The following is a 16,670-nucleotide window of genomic DNA, read 5'->3' on the forward strand; positions in this document are numbered from 1 at the left end:
AAATTCTGGGGTGACTACCATAAAATGATTCAGATCTAATATCTTGACCTTTTGAAAGGCATTCATAAAAAGGTCAGACTTTACTGAGCAAATATTCTCGTTAATGAAAAGGTTTTACTTATATGAGCAGGTGGAACTGACCGAAAAGTTGGCAGGTTTCTTTGAATAAAAAGGGCAAATAATTTGCACTATTTTATCTATGGAGAAAATGCAAAACTCAATGTCCAATTCCTGAGCAGTAGTGCAGCACACTGGCTTGTATCTTTGCCCTGGTGGAGAACCTCCAACATGCCTGAAATCAGGAAATGAACAAGGGGGGTGGGGGGGTGGGGGTAATTAAAAAGATTAGACCGAGAGGCCGAGGAAACAGTGTTTGTGTCTTTGTGCAGCTGGTGCCTTTATTTACATATTTACAGCTGTGTAAGCAGGTTTTCCAGCATGTGGGACACGTACGCAAAGACGAGAGTCTGATTCTTCACACACAACTTCATCTGCAATTAGTATCCTGTGTTTGTTTGCGGTGCTCATCCTCCTGTGCATGCCTAAAATATTGAGACATGATTATATATTAAAATGCATCTCAAATTAAGGACGAGTCACTTCATTAAATTCATACTATAAATAAATAAAAAAAATTAAAAAAAACAGCCTGTCCTGGTGATGAGATATATTGAACAATCTGTGGGGTACATGTGACACGTGTGTCTCAGTTTATGTTCATTGAGTCCATAAATAATCAGGCCCTACTTCTCTTTCTGAAAGTCGTACATCAACAAAAGTGACTGTTGGAAAATATCTTTCCCATCATAACGACCCTTGACAACATTACGTGGGTATTTGATGATGCTCTTCCTCACATCCGTCAAGTTCAAAATCATAAATATGTAATTCACATGCGAGTCTGTGAAACAAATTACAGCCAGTTGTTTTATTAATTAGGCCGTCATCCGTCTTCCTGTATAATAACCTTTTAAACAGCAGCCTGTGTGGAGAACAAAGTCTCTCCATCAAGCTGCAGTGTGTGTTTGTTGGTGTGTGTCGACCTTGCTCACTCCTGGACCATGACTGATGCTGGAATGTTGAGGGTGGATATCATTACCTCTGCCGACAAGGTGATGCTAACACTGGTCTTATACAGTCAGACCACGATCCGTGTCTGGACCATGATCCGGCTGCACTATCGTCATATCTATTGTTTGGATTTCTTTAACCAATCACAATCATCTCAGGTGCTGCTGAGCCTGGCATGTAGTGACGATGCAAATGAGAAACAGTTTCAGAGATTAAACTTGTTTTAGGCAGACATCTGAACGTGAACAGGTAAACGCACTGGAGAATTCCGTGCAAAGAAAACTTAGAAAACATAATGTCAACTCTGTGATCTCAATAAACTGAACATTCCTTTGTGTGTGGGCTGCAGCTCGGAGGTTTGTGTTGTTGTTTCCTACGGCGGAGGGGATTTGGAAAACGGTACAGTACTGTATAAGGCAGGGGAAGTGGAAAAGGAGGAGAATGCCACCTGGAATAGAGGCCCTGTGTTGGTCTTATACCTGCAGCCTACATCTGGTGAGTCAGACGCTGTTTTCACATGTGCCTGCTGGTTTGTTTGTTTGTTTGTTGTTTGTTTCTCAGCAGGATTACACAATAAGCACTGAACAGATTTGCAGCAAACTTTGCAGCGGAAGGATAGGTCGTAGATCAGGGAAGAACCTGTTTGACATGGGTAGTTTGCATAGAAGTTTCCGATAAATTTTAAAATCTTCTTCCGTAGAACTGTGTTAAAAAATATATACTTTATATATACGTATATATATTGTCATTGGTTTCTCAGAAAGCAATGTTCGGATCTTGATGTAAAATAATCATCCTTACTTAAGGTAAGCTCCTCTTAGCACCACACTGTTATTATTAGACAAAGGAAACAGGAAACAGCCAGAATCAAACCGTGGCGGAATGCACTGCAGGGCATTTTACTGCTGAAATAAACTTACAATCAACATTACATTCCACCAAAAGCTAATTTGATACACTACACACTCTGGTATACGCTACATGTCAGTTGAAATTGAAGACAGCATGAGGAGCGAGTACTGAAAACAACACAAATACAAAATAAATATCTTAAAATGCCAGTATCAATTGAATGGCAGGAACACATTCGGCGCCTCAGGCCAGTTTCAAACATGGCAAAGTGCATGTCCTCCATGAACACATGAAATACAGTCTTGTGTCACAGTGTCTTCTGTCCCACACAGTCCATCAGTGAGTTTTATTTTTAGGTGCCTTAAATGGAGTGGAAAATATTGGAAAGTAGGTGAGGGGGGACACAGCACCAGCATTGGTCCCTAATGGCTCTCATGTAGTATTTAAAGGAGGGGAGGGGGTGGGGGGCGCGCAAAGCCCCCGGGGGCCTGGCTACTGGGTAAACACTCTGCAGGTAATGGCACCGCAACAAGTGAACGGCTTCAATATCACCGCTGCTCTGTGCTGCGGCATTGGCATGCAGGATAATGGCAGAGACAGCTGCTGTGTGAGCTGTGGTGTCATTGATGAAATCGATGTTGCTGTGGAAGAGAATCAGCAAGTCGCTATGCAAATTACCATCCTCATTATCTGAATATACCTGAGCTGATTTTAATTTTCTCATTTACATTTTTTTGGAGCACTTTTGGTGGACAATCTGTCCCCCATCCTCAATCCGCGGGCAGCTGCATTCATGACGATGGGCGGTAGCATGTTCAGTGCTCGTGACGGTATGGAGCGGCCCATGAGTCGTATGCTTTTCTAGAAAATGGAAATAAATAAGTCAACAGAACAAATGTTGTTTTGATGAACTTAAAGTGACTTCCATGCAGTCTCTTCTTCATCTGAGCTCTTATTTCGCTTGACAAGACTTTGCTGACTTTCTCAAGAACCGGTGACATTTTAAAAGCCTCGCCCCCATGTTGGCTGCACTGCTGCCCTTTGTGCATGAAAGAGGAACAAAAAAACATTGACCCCTTTTTTTCCTTTTTGTCTGGATCCTATGGTTCAGACTTCTTTATGCACTTTGGCTCCTCTTCTCTAGAGAAGTGAGAGTTACAGCTCGAGGTTTAAAGCTTCAGGAGAAAACTTCGCTGTGAGTTCAGTGCAGGGGGAGAGCTGACCAGCAACGTAGATTAACAGGCAGTTATGACCGAGATCTGACAGCCAGATGGACCAGAAAGAGATAACTTCACCCGTATTTATGCATCTGTATCCTCACATCTCAACTGAGCCTTCACAGGCAGGATTTATGGTTCATGATAATGAAGCACAAACCCCTATCTCTGAAATAACTTTAATCACATCTTAGGAGCGATAGGCATCTGCTTATCACTTCCTTTTCAACAGAAAATTGAACAAATAAAGTATAATTTGATACAGCTGTGAGTAGCGATTAGCAGTGTCTCAGAAAAAAAACAAAAAATCTGAATTCATCAGTTTGAGAAAGGTCGATCTCTCTTAGTCACTCTATCATGGTGGAAAGCCTTAACACTGCAGGTGAAACGGTGCTGGAGGTGCTGCACTTTGAAAAGGATCGCCAATTTCACCTGATTGTGGTTTCCTACAGGGTGTAACACCTCTCGCCCACTGCAAACTGGAAGCTGGGAGCTTGGTGCCTGTGGTATGAATGACTGCCTAACCTACTTGGATCTCTGTCATCCGCTTCTTCCCAGAGCGCCTAACAAGCCATTAGAGGAGGCAGATAACAAACACTTTGCAACACAATGCAACTCAGCAACAGTAACAACTCTGTTTCTGCTCCGAATACATGGCCTCAAACTTTTATAGAACTAACTCAGACCTCACAATGATAATATTTCCTGCAAGGCTAATGTGTTCTATTACATTATACTGCACTGGCTTTTATGAGGTCCACCCTCTGTGTATGAAATATAATCTCTAATTTATATTATATGAGATACGAGATGATTTTAGGCAGAGGACCTGAACAAAGCGTCTCTGTCTCTGTAAAGATGGGCTGCCATGTGACTGAGTTGAGACTTTGCTCCACTGTCATGACTGTGATGGAGACAATGTACTGTATGTAGTTATGTTTTGATATGTAATCTCATATTTGGCTGCCAATTAAAATTTTGCCCCTGCACATGTGTTACACATTTTGAAAGACTTTCTCATATCTAAAGATTAAATTAGACATTATAAAATAAGCATTACTTTGAGAAGGTTCTGTGCGTGAATGTGAGTGTGTGGGAGTTTGTTTGACCTGTAGGGTGTACCCGCCCTCGCCCTATATGTCAGCTAGGATTGGCGGCAGCCCACCCACAACCCTACAGGGATAAGCAGTACAGCTAACGAATGGGAACATAAGCATTATCATATTAGAATTATTACTACTATGGAACCTGTGGGACATCACAGCTACAAAAGCTACAAATCTAAGTTAAACTATGTTTAAACCCGCGTCGATCGATCGTGACAGCACAGCAACAATTTCAGTCTTGAAGCCTGTAGTATTTTCAGCTCCTGTCGGTGTGATAATTAAAGAATACTATGAATCCCATAATCTACACATTATTTATTTGCTGAGAGCATTAGCGCCTCTGCATCGACTCTTGTTTTCACCATTTATTGTATTTTTGACAATACACAGTGCTACAGGCAGATTACATTAATTGTGAGGGGTAAATGCTTATTACTGTTACTGCTGCAATAATGGTAAAATCAAGATAGTCAGCAAACATCAGTCTGTGCATCCTCCTGTTAGCGCAAGGTCAGTATAGTGAACTGATTGTCTCCTTGTCACTGGCGGTGAGGGAATCGTAGCAGCAAAGATGGAGGAAAATGATAAAAATTAAAAGTACAACAAAGCTCCGCATTGGAGCTTATCTCCTGCTGTATTTATTATTGCAGATTAGCTGCTTTTCTCAGCCTCTTTCCTCAGTGTCTGTGATGGTTTTATGGATTCTGGTCAGCTCAGCCTCCGGCTACGTGCTGTTTCAAGGTAGACAGCTAATCAAGATGAGTGCCGGGGCAGGACCGGGATGAACTGAGGGGGAGGAGGCACAGACAATACACTTCCTGTCTGAGGAAAAAAAATGGGTGAATATTGTTATTCTTACAGGGTCAGTCCACTTTAATAAAGAGGAAAAAACATACTTTTTCAGCAGTTTTGCTGAGTAAACGTGAAGCCATTTTGAAGCGAGCGGGTTAACTTCAATTACTGTAAACACCAGATGAGGGTGTAATATCAGTTGTTTGGACTAGGTTACAGTACAAGTATTGTACTGCATGTTTTTTGTGTACATTTTTATATATCCTATGCTCAGTGGTCTTTGCTTTGTGCTCGTTCCAGAAGCAGTTTCTCTGGATTTAATCAGCTAGTTTGAAGGCAGAAGCCTGTGGATGCTCGGTGCAAAGCGAGCGACCAGGGGAGCCATTATCCCTGTGTGATGGAGGCATGTGCATCCTCTCCCTCCGAAGAGACGCAAGCCTAACAATGCCACATATTGCAGCCAGGGCGAGCACCCAGGTGGCACATTTCAGCTGCAGTGAACACAGATTGGACATTTAAAATGCATTCTTTAATTAGGAGGAGAAAATAAAAGTAAAATTAAAAAGTGAAAGCATCACCCAGCGGACAAATTAAGTACCTCTTGTCTAATGGTGTTATTGCTGAATGTTGTTAGAGGAAGTCAGGAACTGATTTGAAGTTTTTCAGATTTTATGTTTGATAATTTGAACAAAACAATCATAAAGAGCAATTCAACACAGAATCCAATTATAATGTACACACTTCATTATAGCATCAAGTCCCATATAATTTTTTTGTTATGGCATTTTCTTTTCTTTTTTTTTGCAGGAGAAATTGAAGCAGATTCTCCTTTATACAAATAATGATTTGAATAATCTGTGAGGATAACACATAACAGTAGAGCTACAATATGCAAACAAGAATTGTATTACGATTATTATGTTGGCAGATATTGCGACTGATTTTAGTGCTTTTCATTTTCATGAAAAATATAATATTGATGTTATTTTTGTTGAGTCAAAAAAAGCCTTTACATCTTGAGGATATGACTTGTTTTCTGGGGCAACACAACTTTTATGGTGCTGACAATGGACAACAATGTTGCAACAAGCTATATAGTATATATATATATGCACACCCGTAAAATTGCTCTTGGAATTTGGATGTGGCTCTTGGCCATATTGCAATTTTGATAACATTGCAAATAAAGGTACAACCCTAACATTATAGATTATAACTGCAAGATTATTATGAGTGATGATAGTAATCTGCAATGTTTTCCTGTGAATCTCCCTGTGAAGCTACATACGACAGATGATCTATAGAGTAGAATATGTGTGTGGAGCGCATGTCCATGTCATTTTTCTCTCAAAAGTAACATCTCTGTCACTTTTTTTTTTATGGAGTGTTCACAGCTGCTCAAGAAATAAAACATTTCTGAGGGGGAGCTGCAGCATTACCAGTGACTGTGAGGAGGAGCGCTGACAGCAGGCTGTCTTTTAACGTTGTCACATCATACGGGAATCTGCTCGTCACAAACAGAATTAAGGCTGTCGAGGAAAAGTAAACAAGGCCTTCACACTCACAGCTGAGTTTTCGATTCATCGGGCTGATCCGCAGGAGCTATCAAAATGACATATCACTACACCAAATCACTGTTATTATCATTATTGATGTCAGGGTGCCTGGAGTCCATACTTGAACTTTAGTTTTCCTTCTTGCACTGTAACATCTTGTCATTGGGGATCTGAGGAATTCACATTAATCTGTATGAATCTGGGATGTACTGCCAAATTAACTCTGAAGATGTGTATGGGGTGTCTTAATTCTATATATATTGACAGATTTTCTTTCAAGTAAATCCCTGGATTTGATTCTTTCACAGGCTCAACAGCTCAGAAATTCATTTCCCAACAAGTAAAAACACCTCCTTTTTTTTTTTTTCATTTTGAGAAGCTGTGTGTGGGACGAATACTGGAGAGTTGTTTGAGTGGTTGCATCATCTTCTATTCCACCAACCTGGAGCGAAAACCTGTTCCCCTGCTGATGTGATGCGGTCTCGTAACCTCATCTTTCACTGTGTCAGCGACTTCTGTACAGGTCCGGGTGTAAATTGCACAGACTATCCCTGAGTTGTTACTTTGTTTTGTGGCATAAACAGAATGAAGACTATGGTATATTTACACATAGGGGAAATTTGGTCTTGTTTTTCTTGGTTGGAGCACAGTTTTAGTTTTAATGGAATATTTCAGCAACAGTATTAAAATCTGCTCACCGTGGACTGCAGTTGGCTGGTAAACAGCACAGAGGAGAGTGGGAACATTTAAAGTTTTACATTCGACTTGAAACTGATTGTAAAAATTGCACACATGTCCATGTTCATCCAAAATCTACAGTAATTTGTTAACAGAGATTTCAATACATCTTGATGAAGAAGATACTGTTCAGATTTTGTTGTGTTGTGTTGTGTTTATTATTTTTAGTCAAATTACACAAAGAGCAAAGAGAACCAAGCTTTACAGCAGCTGTGAATTATTCACAAGTGAAGTTATTGATCACTAACTGCCAGAACTTCAAAGCCTGAAAGACACACTGTTTAAAGTAGATGACAAATTTAACTCTCCAATCACACTTGTCTCTTCTTTGACAAAGACAAGCAACACATCTGGAACAGCCACACTATTAAACAATACTGGCTGAGGCTCATATGTGACAATTATTGAGCAACAGTGCATTTCAGAGTAGTATTTATAATTTTTTTGTCCATTAAATGCTGAACTGAATTATGACTTTAATGATGGCAATAACAGGAACAGTAGTTTGTTTACTTGTATTGGCAAGAGCTTCAACCATAGTAATGTTTTTTATCATACAAGAGGTTTAAGTACATTCTCTGAGCAACGACTTCTCCAGCACAGACCGAACGCTATGTTCACTTGGTATCGGAAAATGACATGACGGCTACAGTATTTGACTGGCATGCTAGCTTCAGTAGAAGACATGAAGTAGCAGTGCACAAGTTTGATGCTAAAATCAACACTCCAAGACTGGTAAGTAAATAGCTGATAACTACCTGCTATAGCAATGTGGCAAATTAGTACATATTATCACCTTTAATGTACAAGCTGCAATTTTTCACACTTTTACCGTTTACCCTAACAACACATCAGTTTATAGCTCATCACCTGCTTTGTAAAACTAACTAGAAAATATAAAATAGACTAAATATGTTTCCCCTAAAAATGTAGATGTAGAAGTATATACATTACACAACATTAACATCTACATTATCATTAGTTCTTATTTAAGTGCAAATCTTGTTATGAAGAAAAGTATGAGCAACACAGATATATAGACAATAACTATATTCATAGACAACTTGCTAATGTATCATATACTGTATATCTGATGTCAGGATGAGTTCTGTGAGATCCAAACACCCACCACCTCTTCAGCTCCACTGGAGACTCTACCAGACCCCACACACCCCCTCTCCCCCAGCTGATGGTCTAGGTGGGTTAAAAACTGTTTAGTGTTATGACCACTCTACTGCTCCGAAGCCAACCAGTTTGTAAAAGCCTGTCCCATCATACACAAAACTTAATCAGAACTGAAATGGTCTTCCCGGAAGACGCTCAACAGATAAATGACAAGGAGAAACAAGACAGAAATATTTCATGCACTGCTCATATCAGATCAGAGGACTTTAAAATAGCTTTTTTTTTGTTTTCATTCTATTATGGACAGACAGTGTATCTCCAGCTTATTACAAGTGCACTTAAGTTGCCATTATTGTGCAGGTATTCTATGGCCAAACGTATCGTGTTGCATGAGTAATCTTCATTATCAGATAACAATTGCTGGTAAATGGTAACAAATAGAGAGCCCGGTGAGTGGAGATGAGGCTAGATAAGATATAATAAAGTTAAACAGACCCGCATTCACAACTGATTCAATTACAGTCTAATGTTCTAGATTACCCAGTCTGTGATCAAATAGAAAGAACAACCACTTTCCCATAAGAGGACACCTCGTCCCGTCCATAATTGCAACGTATTCACTGTATCACTGTAATTAAGCCTATAGTTAGATGAGGTGGTGTACAATGAGCTGCCTACATCCTGAGCGGCAGTACCATGACAGACAGTACCACAGTCGCTTTGTTCCATCGGTGTATGAGAGCAGAAATTAGAATCTTGCCAATTTCCTCGACATTATTCATCCAGCACGTGTTGGGCATGGGCCGGCACGGCTCTCAGCTGTGTAAATTCCATTAGACTGATGGGTGTATGTATGTGTGCAAATGAAAATGTGAGTGAATTGTCAAGTGTGAGAAGGAGTGCATCAAATCATGCCACTGTCTACGGAGTGGAGAATCCATAGATGCCTGCAGAGGCTGATACAGGATTATCCTCCAGTGGATTTCCACATTATACATCACATCTCCTCCTGCAGGAGCCACGCTGCACAATAGCCAGCTCAAGCTAAACAAACTGATTGCTCAAGCAGGGATCCCATAGGCTGGATAACCATCTCTTTACTGCCTAGTCCTTTTCTGTGCTGATAAATTTACCGGCTTTGAGAGCCACTGCCATTTCAGACTATTGAGGCTTTCCTTCTGTATAAAAGTAAGTGGATTATGCCAATAAAAATACAATAAATAGGAAGTAAAAACATGTTTTTGGAACTGTGTCTGAAGTGAAAGGTGTCACTCACTGCGATGAACTCACAGAAAATGACCAGAACTTTTAAATCTCTTTTCTGGTCATTGTTTGGCAGACTCCATTCACAGCAGTCTCCTTTCAACTACCACTTTTATTAAGGATAAAGAAATGAAATAAGTATAATAAATAGACAAAAACAGTTCACATTTTTTATTACCAGAATTAATTCATTTTGCATTTACTCAGGAATTTAATTACAAATGTCTGTATTTATCTACTTATTTATATTTATTTCTGTCTTTTTATTTTGTCCTTCATTCACTTCTGTCCCCAAGTGATCATTGAATTTAATTACAGTAATGCAACAATAATTTAAAGAGCATTTAAAGATGCAGATTGTATCTATTTACTATTTCATAGGCTTATTTTTGGGAAGCAGAACAAACAGATATGCAGCCGAGTGTTTAGTCACCAAAGGTGAAATGGATAATTTGTTAACGTTCATTTGGAATCATGTTTTCTGGCAACCTCACAGATCTAAGTCCATGATATTCAATGTCTTTTTAGCTGTTGCTGAAAAAATATATGACTATAAATATACATATATGGGCCATAAAACCAAAACAATGAGCTAAAAGGCACTAAAATGCTCCACGGCGCTGAGACGGAGCTACAGAGACAGGTGATAAATCTCTGTGGGGTTCATCACAGTGAGGTGAGGACCTTTCATATTCCATGTAGTCATTTGATCAATTCTCAATATGAAAATATTGATTGTGAATTAAACTGTGATTATTATTAACTACTTATATAAGTATGTAATCTCAAAAAAACACATAAACTGATGCAACCCCATCTGCTGGAGACTGTGTTCATATACTACTGGACTGCTTTCCAATTATGACGTGGTGGCAAAGTAATGACCAGCTGGATCATGTTCAGGGGCAGTGTTTTGTTTTGTTTTTTTAAATCAGAGTGAAACACTATGTCAGTAGTCACAAGGAAGCAGTTGAGGGGGGTGTGCACAAAGCTCGTGACTGTCGTGCCAGAGACCACGGTTCACATCCACAGTCCTGTGTGTGGTTAGGCCTCAACAATGACAAAAGCTCTTTGGCTGATGGTTTTTGTTAAATGAAAAAATAAATAACTGAAGCTACTGTTCAAACATTCTACATTCAAACAAGTTAAATAAGGCTGTGTTGACTGTGATGGAGATACAACTTGAATATTCTGGCAGTGTCCTATTCACCACTGACATACAATACTTGTCTGTGTTAATTGATGAGATGTTCTTATAATAATAGAAGAAAATGTCCAGTTGAGTGTTTGTTTTCTACCAAAAAATTATGTGGCAAATTAATTTGGGTGATCATGTAGAATCTCAGTGGAAGTAACACCTTCGAATGCAGTGTAAATGTAGTGAGACATTGACCAAGCAGCAGCTTGTTGTTGACAGATTTTACAAAGCCATTTTTATATTTCATCATAATTATTATAGTTGTTGGGAGCAATTATCAGCCACAAACGACTCCTACACAAGGCTTTTGAATAACAGTTAAGCAGCAATGAGCTAGAGAGCCATGATTCATTTGACAACGACGACTTCACACAATGCTGACCTGCAGCATCATGGGATGTGTGAGACTCGTGGGTTATCAACACGGCTTTGGCTCTGAGAGGATTTTCATCTGGAAAAATTGTTCAATCTTGACCTCGCCCACACCTTTCTGATACGTCTGATTAGGCCGGCTGGAAGTGAAGTTGAGTGAATTGTTGATTTGAGAGCGCAGTCACACATGCAGTACCGTATCCCAGGATACACTGGGCATTATGCAACTTTACAACCAGATATACAGAGAGGTCACCACAGCTATCAATTTAAAAGCTAGGAATAGACTAATTATGAGTTTATTAATAATAGCAACGATATTTAATTGTCTGTGAATCTTTGTCTAACATACACAAGTTGTTTATTATGTTACATATTGTTTTACACTATACTTGCTCTATCACAGTGGGAAAAAATCATTAAAATTAACATGTCAAACTAAAATAAAATGTCATTGCTTTGTTATTAACTCAAACTAAACTCCTGAAAGAAATATCACTCTAAACACGTTATAGCAGCTACAGAAATTAATTGGCAACAGTATTGAAGTGCTGGTGTATGTGCTGGGGATGCAGGAAGAACATGGAAGGTGGGATCTTGCAATTAAACCGTAGTCTCAAACAAAAACTCACACACATTCAAACAATCTATCATGGGACTGACATCACACCATTGTCTGTGACTAAATTGGCAATGGGATGCGCACAGAATACACAAAACACTTTCTAACAAACCTGCAGTCTTCTGCAATTACTCTACATAAGGAGCAGATGCTGGAATGAGGACCAGATTCATATCCACTAAAACACATGCATGTACAAAGACGACTATGAGCCCAGATGTTGCTACCTGAGTGCCAGTGTCTGGAGGTGAATGGTGTTGTGTTCGGAGACCATACTGTATTCTCCGGGGTAATGGCTCGTACCATCCATCACTCTTCATCTCATCCTTTCTGACAAAGTTCTCTTTTGTGAAACGGTTGGCAGGAGGGAGGGAGGTTCTGTATCACCTCTGCAGGTTCTTCTAATGTTTCATGAGATTGAGGCGATATAAATCCTCATCCATCAATATTTAGACGTAACAGTGGCTATAAGTTTTCTCCGCTGCCGAAAGATGGTTTTCTTACCGGGGAGTGGGTGCTCGCTCGCAGAGAGCTTCAGACATCGTTGAGTTTACAATGCAAGAGGTTATAATACGCCGTCTGAGCAGCGATGGACGCAGCGGTGAAGAAAAGAAGTGATAGAAATAGAAGAAAAGCAAGAGGAGTTGCTGGAGACAGTTTTTGGTGAGTGTAAGAGATCAAGATTGATGTTGTACTCACAACATTTCTTTAAAATTGCCAAGTAACTAGCTATTGCTACCATTGGCTATGTAGCAAGCATCCTTGAGGAGGCCATTTGAACACATTGGTGGTATGATTTTTGATTCTTAGACATAGGATATCAGTTAAGGTGCATAAAGCTCTAGAGTGCCGCCTTTTCCAGCCTATTGTATCTGTAGCAGCAGCTTCAGTCAATGGAGAGGCAGGTAGAGAAGCTAGCACTTGAGGACCAACTATTAATAGCCTACTTGACATTTATAACAAGATGCAGTAAATCTGTCAAATCTGACGGACAGAATATCAACTGCGGGTAGAAGGCGGTAATGATGGCGGGGGAGACGTAGCAGTCGTATGCTTCAGCTGGTTTCCCTTGTTAAATGGCAACTGTTCTGTGAATGCCTCGGTGGTTGTTCGCAGTGATTGATGGCAGACGTTAAAAACAGGAGGATAACATTTAGCCGTCCACGCGGATGCTTTTCTCCTTTCCTATTCTTTTTTTTGTTGTTGTTGTTGCTTTTGTTCCTATTCAAAAATACCCATCAGATACAGAGTACAACCACACCACAGTGGATAAAAAAGACACACACCACTTAAAAATAAATAATTATGAGTCAAAGTAGTCTACAATCCAGTTCAGCCACAGCGGACAAAGCATCTCACTCATCTTTCAGGATGACATGATCTCATACAGGTCTGGTGAATGACAGGAGCAGAAGGCCGGCAACGGCTTAGGACCACAGGCTATCAGAGGCTGCCTGAGGGCTGGCAATCTATATTCTATAGCAATGCATCCATCCTTGATAAACCAATGGACAATATGCAATGACATTGCAGTAGGAAGTGAAGAAGAAGGTGCAGGATTTGAGATAAATGTTATCCCTCACTTATTCAGTTAGTCCTCTGACTGCCTTTTTCATAATGTCACCTGTTTGGTTGTTTATCTCCTTTTTGTAATGTAATTAAGGTCAATAATTACTCTAACCCTAACCCAAATCAGACAACTTCTTGCAAAATGTTCTCCTCCTACACTCTCTGGCTTTTCCCTTTTCTTCGCTTCATTTTCTTTTCATTTTGCATCTTGTATGTTGAATTTCTTCTTGTTAATTCAACAAAAAGGCATGTTTGACATTAAAGTTGAAGCAAAATTCAAATACATGTTTTAGGATGTCCAATACAGACTTTGTATTCATTGTATTACAGCACCTGTTATGAGCTGATCTTTGACCGAACAGGTCTTATTCTCAGAGTTCCTGTTGAGCTGCCAGTCAACTTCACATTTGCATACAACAGTGATTTGATTAAGCTTCTCAAAGCAGCTGCCAAGGTGGTGCAAGCATTAGCAGTTATTGTTCAGGGGGAGGTCTAACAGTTTCTCTTTCGTTTTGTCATTTTGCTGCGGACAGCCAAGGGGTGGTTAATGATCTACAGTCGAATGATTCACATGAGCAGAATAAATGTTCCAAAGATGGACCAAGAAAAAAGAAGATTCGAAAGATTAGCAGATACCTTTTGACCTGGAAACATTCAATCGTCTTTTTTTCTCTTTCTGTGTATTTTATCACTGTGCCACGGAAGAAATAAAAATCAATGAAAAAACTGAAGGTCAGTGGACTTTATATTCTGTTTGAAACGCATAATACGGCAGTAAAATAAAAACATTGTCTTACGTCCTTGCTTCAGTGTGGTCAGGGGTCAAAGGGCAGACTCTCTATTATCCTGTTAGATTTGCGAGTACTGTAAAGTGAACAAGAGCCTCATTGACTGGGGCTGAAAGAGGAGATGAAGAATGTGGGTGTTCTGCTCTGCCCACACCCTCATCATACCATTAATACTTTGTACCTGCCCACAAAGCCGAGCGGCTGTCGGTAAACAAGACCGCCTCCTCATCCTCTCCGGAGGCTCATTAAAATTTGAGGAGCGGCTCCCCTTGTCAAACACGTAATGCTTTTCTTCTGAGGCCTAAACAATCCAGTAAATATGATGAACCTTAGCTGAATGAGTGTCGGCCGTGGTGGTGGTTCACTTTTACAGACTTTAAAGAGGAAGTTCATCGTCCATCGCAGCCTCCATTAATAAAAAAGGAAAACTGTCAGAGGAGATATTAGACAACTGAATCTCAATGTCATGCTGATTCTCTTTTCTCCAGCCCTGACACATTCCCATCTCCTTCTTTGATCTATAATAAGACAACATTTTAAATCCATGACTTGCTTGATGTGGCTCGAATTTGGTGGATTATTAAAGCCGTTCGCACCAACTGGTGAACGATGTGAGTGCAAATCTGTTAATTTACCAGGAGCCCACCATGAATGATGAACAGTTAATGCTCACAGAGAGAACACAGCGCATTAAGAACATTCTGTGTCGAGGCGGACTGGATTGTGGAGAACAACCTCCCCTCCCTCCTTCCCTCGCTCGCTCGCTCGCTCGCCCTCCCTCTCCCTCTCCCTCGGTTCTGATGATGAATATGAAATGAGACCTGCGGTCCGTGAAGACGCGGGATGCGAGCGCTGACCTGACCCCGAGCATCTCCGAGCTTTTCTTAGTCACAGCCTCCACCGTCAACACACCGTCACTTATTGAGCGTGTTCCAGCAAAACAAGGCTTTCACTACCCTCGCTGATTACATGGGCACTGCTCTGTGTAATTCATCACAGCTTTTCTGCAACCTATATACTTCAGGTCATTATCTGTCAAGGTTAAACCCCTGTACACTGTGGGTGTGTGTGTGTACGTATGTTATATACCTTCTCCACAGAGGTCATGTGGTCGATTATTAACCTCCTCTTGAAGACATTTCAAACATTAGGCTGAAATGAATATACAGTATATGACTTACCTATATGATGAGGAGACCATCGGTAGCCACAGGTTGAGCGCATATGGAGGAGAGAAGAGGAGAGAAAGAAGAATGGAGTTAGTTATGACTGGTTTAAACCAAAAGACAAATAGAGTTCAAACTCACACAGAGGCGGCAGATTTAGACTCTAAGGAGCACAACATTGTCATCTCTAGAGTGGCAATGATCACACTTTCCTCCTCCAACATCCACTCCTGGAGGCACTCTATGAGTCACTGGAAAGAGACCTCTCAGCCACCACCCCACCCACACCCCCATCCCACAACCCACCTCCCGACCGCAGCCAGTCTAAGGATGTACTGTAACATTGCATCTCTCCCTAAGCATCCATTTGTGACGGAAGACATTTCCAGGTTTAATTATCAACAATAGCTCTGTGTGAGAAATAACCTTAGCACCCGTTATAAATTTGACTGGTTTTATCTCAGTTTTGTTTGCCCTGTGCCTTTATTTATTTATGTGTTTTTCTTTTTACAAGGTACTGCACAATAATGTTATTATCAAGGGGAGTACTGCCAGCATCTTTTATATCAATAGTAATCACAAAGAATAATTGTTCTTTACTTCAACTGCTAAATTAAATGACTGCTAAATAACAGAGGCACAGTACTTATTCACATCACAAACTTCTTGCAGATGAAGATCTCATCATCATTTGCAACTTTGTCATGGATGATTTCAACCAGCGAGTCCCAACATGGAGATCAAGACCTCACTAAGGGTCACTGAGGGTGGTGGGGAAACTGGTCCAAAACAGACAGACTTTTATTCTGGTAACATTTCCCACCTGTTCCCATCCTATAACTGATTTCTATCACAGCAATGATAGTAAAACAATCAAGTGAAACCAGATGTGTTTACTCCAAGTAATAAATAATTGGTTATAACAATAAACTACAATAATGACTCATGAAGTTTAAATGATATTATAACATTTAATCAAAGTTAGGGAGACAATATTTGGCTTAAGCATTTCCCCATGATATTTTTGTGTCTTTCAATCCATAAGATTGATATACAGATTAAACAGGTTGATGTGTTGAAGGTCAAACAATATAACATGGTTCAGTTGAGTTCTACAACAATCAAATCAGACAAAGAAGTTCAGACTGGCGAACTTCTGTGGAGTTACTCTTCAAGGCTGATGGATGTGTCATCAAAGTTTCTATTCATTCCCTGATAATCATAAATCTATCAAC

At 40.1% G+C, this 16,670-nt stretch overlaps 1 protein-coding gene across 3 annotated transcripts in view; it reads right to left on the bottom strand.

Moving 5' to 3' along the window:
* The window catches only part of tmem132e (transmembrane protein 132E), a 390,488-nt gene that overhangs the window by 182,091 nt on the left and 191,727 nt on the right, over window positions 1-16,670 (bottom strand). Inside the window, exon 2 of one of the 3 annotated variants that reach the window (XM_083986690.1) lies at window positions 15,359-15,450. The exons of the other annotated variants lie outside the window; for them this stretch is intronic. The gene's annotated coding sequence lies outside the window, so the exon portion shown is untranslated. The remainder of the gene's footprint in view (window positions 1-15,358; window positions 15,451-16,670) is intronic. 3 annotated transcript variants of the gene reach the window in all.

Source organism: Trachurus trachurus (assembly GCF_905171665.1).
Source record: "Trachurus trachurus genome assembly, chromosome: 14".
Taxonomy (NCBI): domain Eukaryota; kingdom Metazoa; phylum Chordata; class Actinopteri; order Carangiformes; family Carangidae; genus Trachurus; species Trachurus trachurus.